An 8235-nucleotide genomic window follows, 5' to 3' on the forward strand; every position below is an offset into this window, starting at 1 on the left:
TTTTAGGACGAGCAGTGGGCGAGATTAAAATAAACACAGTTTTTAGTAAAATTTATTTACGGTTAATGGGCTATCTGACATTTTATTGTTCCTCGTTTTCGTCATTTATTTTGCCCAGTTCATATCTATAAAAGATTCCTTTGCTTAAAGCTCTTCTAAAGAATTTGTTTATTAAAAAAAAACAAAACATCGAATCTTCTAGGGATGGCAACGACAAGGCTCATTAAAACTCATGTTTGTTTATTTCCCTTTTACCTTTAGTTACGATTTGGCTACTATACAATTTTTTTGATATTATGTAATGTCTTTCTTTGTCATACTCATCGCCGTTAACTTATTATAATTCATTTATAACTACATATATTGTGTGCTTTAGGTTTTTGGTCGGAAGAAGAATGTAAAGCTTATAACTTTTTAATTAATTGGTTGGGTATAATAAAAAATGCCTCTCTTCTAATATAAACAGAAGATCAACAAAAAATAAACAAAAAGTTACAAGCGAGCAAATTAAAATCAATAATTTACATATTTCAAAGTTTCACATTTTTTAAGGTATTTATAAATATAATTGAAAAATTCCTAATCTAAAAGCATGTAATGAGAAATTGTTGGAAAATGGGTAGCCTGAGCAAACAGTGTGGTACCTAAATACCGTCTCCAATGACCATAATTATCCCAAAATTGAAACCCCAAATTCTCCCTTTGCCTTTGCCCCCGTCGCTGCTTTGTCTGGTTAATTTTACCCGTCGGTTATTACGGATTTGCAGCACGAAATGTATTACAAATGAATATGCTCAGAACGCCTTTATTACCATATACCTACATATATGAGGATTACATTACAGAGAAATGAACATTCTGTTCGATGGAATTTCTATACTTGCCGAATGTCTGCATTAATTCCACTGCTCAAAAGTAGTAATTAATAACAGAAAAAAGAGAAATCTTGTAAAATACCAGTCCCTAACAACGTTCATATTTCTTCAAATGTACCACCGCATTCGCGGCCAGTAGGTGAATTGATGTTGTTTCTCTGAAAGACCTTTGAAAAAACTAGCACTCATGCTACCAAAACGTTAGAAAGCAACCCCAACACACAACGACCTTTAAACCCTGATTAGAACATCATTAGTTCTCAAACCAATTTTGAAATTATTCGTGTTTAGCGTTAAGCGCACAATATTATCGTCAATTCTATTATTTTCGTACAGTTTCTATCGTAGGATGCGTAACAGGTGTTTTGATCCCCCGGCAAAATGTCCCCGGACAAAATATCCCTGACAAAATATCCCTGGACAAAATATCCCCGTGACAAAATATCTCTAGACTAAATAGCACCGAACAAAAGCCCCGATAATAAATTATCGAACCGATACTCCAATAAATAATATAAAATTCATATACTNCGATAATGAAATATTTCATATATTTATTTGTATTTATTTAATAATAATAACGTTTGATTGTCAGTAATATATAAGTCATTACATCGATAATCAAATAAATATAATAGCATATATATTGGTTCCATGATTTTTCCATGGTTCCAATAGTTATTATAAACTAGTTAAATTTACTTTATATTCTTTGATACAATAACAAATACAAGAAAAAAAATGAACGATCGGCTAAATCCGCCGGGAATATGCCGATGAGGGACGGGGAACGTTTTTTGGATCGCGTTAAGCTACTGTAAGGAATGGAACGTACGATAAGGTGGCATGGCGCAAGTTTGACCGGGTTAGGTTAGGTTGCGCTGGATTGACCTGGGTTGGATTGTATTATGTTTGATCATGTGAGGTGTGGTTGGTAAGGAAGGGAATGTACGGTAAGGTAGCATGGCGCAAGTTTGACCGGATTAGGCTAGGTTAGGTTAGGAAAAAATTTCTTATAGCGATTTTTAGGGTGCGGGGGATATTTTGTCTAGGGATATTTAGTCTGTGACCCAAATATGGGAGCCCGTCTGCCCCTCTACTAAGGTGTTATTACCTTCAGATAACTTCAGAAAGTTTACCCGATCTATCAAAATTGAAGCAAACTAGTCGCTTGTGTTGTTAGGCATGTTTAGATATAACACTCCAAGTTTTCCCGCCCACTATTTACGAAACGTCCACTTTACTCTCCTGATTTGCCACCTTCAGCTCTATTTTACAAGGACGACTCGATAATACAATTTTCGCCTACATGTTTGAAGCTGATATCTATCGCGACTAACGCTGATGTTATGAAAAGTTACATTCACTTACATTTTGTGATTTCCTGGATGGATTCTATCAATAATAATTATTTTAATTAGAAAAAAACCACAATCAATAAAAGCTTAGTTCACATAACATTTGAAGTAGTTGATATGCTTCCCTGATGTCGGTAACACGCTCATCAATTTTCACCGATTTCCATTTCTCCCTTTTCCCCAATCCTCCCAATCCTACCGCTGTTAGTAATACAACTACCACTATATTACCGTGGTAGTACATAATCCGAACCGGTGCTGTTTCATGGCATGCAGTCCAATCTGTTCTCAACCGAGCGCCCAACTAACTCATGCATAATAATGAATTACGTCCCGAGGGTAAATTAAAATGTAGTCTTAACCGTCTTTTAACTTTAGTTGCTCTTTAATACGATAATTCCTACACGGGGCATAAGTTCATACGGGAATGCAGCCTTTCGAACCGTAAAGAAAACCCGTGTTAAAATAATGTACCTAATACGAACTCCTGAAATTAACATTTAAACAATAGAACTGTTTCAAAAGATAAAAATAGAAACATATATACTTGATGCATAAACAAATATATACATGCCTACATTCAACGAATTGTATGTTTCATTATAAAATCATTCTACCTAAATTAACTTCTGTTTTGTTTAGATCATGATATGCTGGAACAGACGTAGTAATGTTCATAATGAAATTAAGTAAAAGGTAGTTTACATATTCAAACGTATTATCATCCCACGCAAATTTTGCTCAAGAAATCGATAATGATTATATTATTCTTTTAGTATGTTGCTTGAATCGTAGCATGTCTCTAGAATGAGCCTTTGGCGAGAGTGTTCACCAAAGGCGAGCTAAACAAGAGTACTACAAATATTCTACCTGTAAACACAATCGTTGCCCATATATTACTCTTTTCTCAGCAAAGCATTAGGATATAGGTATCTAAAATCCAATAGTGTAGTATGTTTTTAGGATGAGAAGTGGGCGAGCGCACATATTAAAGGCGAGTTAAAAAAGAGTGCAAGAAACATTCTAAACGCTTTATAGACAGCCTTTGTCCACAGTTTACTTATTTCTCTGTGAAGAATGTGATGTATCGTGAATGTTCGGTAATATGTGGTATGTTTTTAGGACGAGCAGTGGGCGAGTGCCTATATTTAAGGCGAACTAATCAAGAGCGGCAGAAACATTCTACCCGCTTTAAAGACGCACCTTTTGTCCACATTTAACTTTCATATCTGTGAAGTAATAACAACATATCGGGATAAAGCGTGGCATGTTTTTAGGGCGAGCCGTGGGCGAGTGCGAATATTAAGGGTCGTCTAAGCAAGAGCTCTGAAAACATTCTACAAGCTTTAATGATACATCCCGCGTCCACATTTTACTTTCATTTCTGTAAAGCATGATAATGTATCGGGCTAATGTGTGGCATGTTTTTAGGACGAGTCGTGGGCGAGATCATATGTTAAAGTCGAACTAATCAAGAGCGGCAGAAACATTCTACAAGCTTTAAAGATTAATCCCTCGTCCACATTTTACTTTCATTTCTCTAAAGCATGATAATGTATCGGGCTAATGTGTGGCATGTTTTTAGGGCGAGCCGTGGGCGAGAGCAAATGTTAAAGTCGAACTAATCAAGAGCGGCAGAAACATTCTACAAGCTTTAAAGATTAATCCCTCGTCCACATTTTACTTTCATTTCTGTAAAGCATGATAATGTATCGGGCTAAAGTGTGGCATGTTCTTAGGGCGAGCCGTGGGCGAGTGTGAACATTAAGGGTCGTCTAAACAAGAGCTCTGAAAACATTCTACAAGCTTTAATGATACATCCCGCGTCCACATTTTACTTTCATTTCTGGAAAGCATGATAAGATAAGTATCGGAATAAGGTTTGGCATGTTTTTAGGGCGAGCTGTGGGCGAGTGCAAATGTCAAAGGCGAACTAAACAAGAGCGCTAGAAACATTCAACTCATCTTAAAGACACATCTCTTGTCCACGTTTTATTTTATTTTGTGAAGCATAAAAGTGTATTAGAATGCTGGCTAAATATGGCATGTTTTTAGGGCGAACGAGAATGTTAAAGGCGATCTAAATATGCTAAATAGAAGTATACTACCCACTTTGAAGACAAAGCCCTTGTTCATATTTTACTCTCTTTCACAAATTAATTTTTGGTTTAAACTTTTACGACTATGGCTCCTGTGATGGGGTACAAGTGGGAGTCTGTGAACACGTTATGACCCATACAATTGAGTAACAACAATTACAGTTTTGATAAAACATTTCCAACTAATTTAATGTGTAAATACCTATATGAAACAGTTAAATTAAAATTACACATAAAACATAAAACACCCTTTTTGACAACAAATGTATCATCCTCCGCCATAGGCTCAGAATTTTTGTGCAGTTTTTTGGTTTCGTTCGTAGTTTAATCTAGCAAAATGATTCGTTTTGTGGACATAACCGACTGTTCATTTCAGAGATAGATATTTAGAGACAAAGCGAAAATTTATTATTTTGAGAAATTCTCTATGGAATTATACGTATACATGTGTTCCTGTGCTTGACATTCAAAGGTTTTTACGTTAAATAATTATCGCTCCTGCCTTTCCAGTTTATTTGGGATAATGACATGGATGAAGTGTATAAGTATATATGTATGTGCGCCCATATATATGATTATCTATCTACAGTACAGAATCCATTAAGGGTTTGACTTTGGTACGGAATGTTGGTTTGAATCTATCTTCCAGACAAAATCATGTTTGGAACGTTTCGGTGAATTGCTGATATTTTACCAAAACGTTGTAAACAGTGCGACGGACGTATTCCCTTACGTTTGAACCCCAGAGACCGACTTCCATTAAATATATAAACTTCCGCCAGTCATGTGTGTAATGCGTAGAACAAAAACAATAAAATATTTAACGCTTAAGTGTTTTATGCGGGGGAGAGCATTCGAGGTTACAGTAGGTACCTATAAGTAGGTGCACACATACTGTCTTTTGTTTTCGTAAATAACGTAATGGATTCTACTACATAAGTAGAAGTTGTATGTAATAAACATTACCCAAAAAAGAGGACACTAAAAGTTTAGTATCTTGAAATTTCTACATATTTATTTTACACAGGGGCTTCTGTTAATTATACGTACAGAAACACATAACTAATTTAGTGATATCCTTCCGAAATGAAGTGAAAATAAACATGATCGGGATTTAAAATGATGATCAAAAAATTGTACACTGGGAATACTACTACATGATTAATTACTTTAACTATTAAAATTTAGTTTTAATAACGTTACAACTGAACTGGAAAAATAATAATGCACATAAAAGGGTTGGAAATTCCATACTGTCTTGATTTGGATCTAAAGGCCCTTCGTCGGTTGGAGGACGTCCAGCATCACTTTGGACATCCAGTATCGGAGATGAAAGGGCCTCTGAAGAAGCTCGCCAATGGTACTAGCGAAAAGTCAGGAAGCAACTCCTCTCTAACGCAGCGGCAATATCGACTTCTAATTCATTAGTTTTCTGAGAGAGAATTTCAACGCCAGTTGTTTGACTTAAATTAATGAAAGTCGATATCAATTAAATTAATTAGGTCCTCGAAATAACTTGTTATAAAAGAGGTACAAACATTCAGAATGTCTTTGCTGTTTGAGTTGTCCTAACCCGTTGCAGAGCAGCGGTTCCTTTGTACTCCTAACAGTTCCAGATAGTTGTAGATCCATTATACTCCTTCTAATTCATTACGGACTGCTTTGTGTGTTTCTCCAAATAAACGACAAAACAACCCACTATGTTCTGCCCTGCTATTGATTACTTTTCAATGAGAATTAATGTCTACGAAAAGGAGTTCGATCCCTTTGTTGTAGTACAACACCGGAAAGTCTAATAGGCGCCTGCGTCAGAACGATTTCTCAAAATATAATTCTTAAATAGGAAAGCAAGAACCCACGCCGAACCCAATCGCATTTTCCTACATGGGATTCACGTATTGGATTTAATTTATGGTAAAAAATTGTACCAAATATACTGCCAATGCCATCAAGTGAAGTTGTAATTATCGGGATTGAAAGTAACAATGAATTCTCTATCATATGTTTTGTTTAAAACTGTGTTCAATACTATTATATTTGGCTGAAATATTTATCGATATATTTCCTATACTTCCATATATCAATATTGATATTGTAGAAGTCATAGTAAGACTTGAATATTAATTAAGATTCAAATTGTTTGGATTTATTTTGGTGTACTTGTACAAAAATATCTTGCTTATCAAATTGCCTGATAATATAACAGCCGCATCTATTTGTTGGATAGAGATCGTATTTTCGATTATGTCCAAAGTTAATAACACTATTTATGGTCCGGCCGTAAAATCAAATGCGTATATATATCATGATCCTCATAAATATAGGAAAACCATAGCATGTACTACAACATAGCGGAAAAAGTTCATAAAATGATCGGAAGTAGTCAAGTTCCTGCTCATTTGTTTTATTACTGTACGTGGCATTCTTTTTCTTCCCTTTCGAACTCTTACAGATACTGTCATAGTTTTCCATTAATTCAGACAGCGAATGAAATTAGATTTCAAATGTGTTGACTTAATTCTCTTTTTGAGGAGGACCGACGACTGAGAGGTTTCAATACCGTAGAAAATTGGAGTATTCTCTTCAACCTGTTTAATTATATGAACTGTTTTTTCTTGAAAAGAGCCCAGAGGATTTTCTTCGAGAAACAAGAAGAGAAATTTTAGTCAATTAGCAAGGAAAACGCGAATTCAGAAATGTTCTCTCCATGGCCGTGATGTTTTCAGCAAGAGCTTTTCTAATGCCGCTTTTCAAGTTTGCCGTCGCTACCTAGGAGGAACCTATGTATCGTATTATAGGCAGAAACGGGTATTAGGAGGGGTAAAGGTAGACCTAGATTAGTTAAGGATGTAGGTTGTTCTGGTTTTGGGGAAATGCGAAGATTAGCTCAGGATATGAAAGAGTAGAAGTGCGTGTTCAACCAGCCTTAAGACTAATGACCTTATGATGATGATGGTGGGTGGAAGTTAGGAAGAGACAGGTGAAACGGACGAAATAAAAACATAAGAGAACTGAATTAAAATCTATGGAATACAGTCATTCAAGGAAGAAACAGAGAAACATGGAAAGGCCGGAAACTTATCAATCCACCCTCGTACATCTACTCTACAAGAAAACCTTCCAGGTGTCGGTTGAATTATCGACCTGTCTTGTTTCGTGTACGTAATGTGCGTATATATAGGTACATATTCACAGCGGAAACGCTTAAGTGGCTGAAGAATTATGAAGTTGGAAATGGGGACACGGGGTCCCTTCAGAGGAAAAAGCACCTTCGAACGTGTCAGTAAACAACCACCTGTGTCACTGAATATTTCGTGACACGATGGTGAGCTCTCTTGATTCTCCTATTTCACAGTCACTTAATCGTCAAAATGTTCGGGACGATTTTTCGATTGATATGTTTATCGTCCCACTTGAGTCGATACTTTGCAAATTGATTACAAAATATGAAAATAATGATGAAAATGTACTGTAACCCCATGCACGAAAGACTAAAGAAACTTTTCTCTTTTCTGCCATAACGAGTGAATATTAGAAGGCAACCCTCTCAACGATACATTGGGATAGCCCTCCTCACCTCTCTTGCAAAGGCTTTTGTAGCATTTACGGATTGTCCATTTTGTAAGACAGCACTTACATTTGCAGGATCTTCAAAAGTCACAATCGAAATCCTCGTGATTTTGCATTCTTCACAAAAATGTATTCAATACTCTGCTAAAAATAACTGTTTTATAACAGTAACACGTGGTAACAGTAATTGGAAAATACCTGATTTGGTTATCGCGAATGAATGTTGCTATCTGGTGTAATTGTTTGTTAATTATTCAGATTGGTATTGTATTCGACCACCTAAGAGTGAATATTAGAATCACTTAAAAACAGGAAGACTGTGGTTCTTTAAAT

Source organism: Agrilus planipennis, unplaced genomic scaffold, assembly GCF_000699045.2.
Source record: "Agrilus planipennis isolate EAB-ADULT unplaced genomic scaffold, Apla_2.0 scaffold201, whole genome shotgun sequence".
Lineage (NCBI taxonomy): Eukaryota > Metazoa > Arthropoda > Insecta > Coleoptera > Buprestidae > Agrilus > Agrilus planipennis.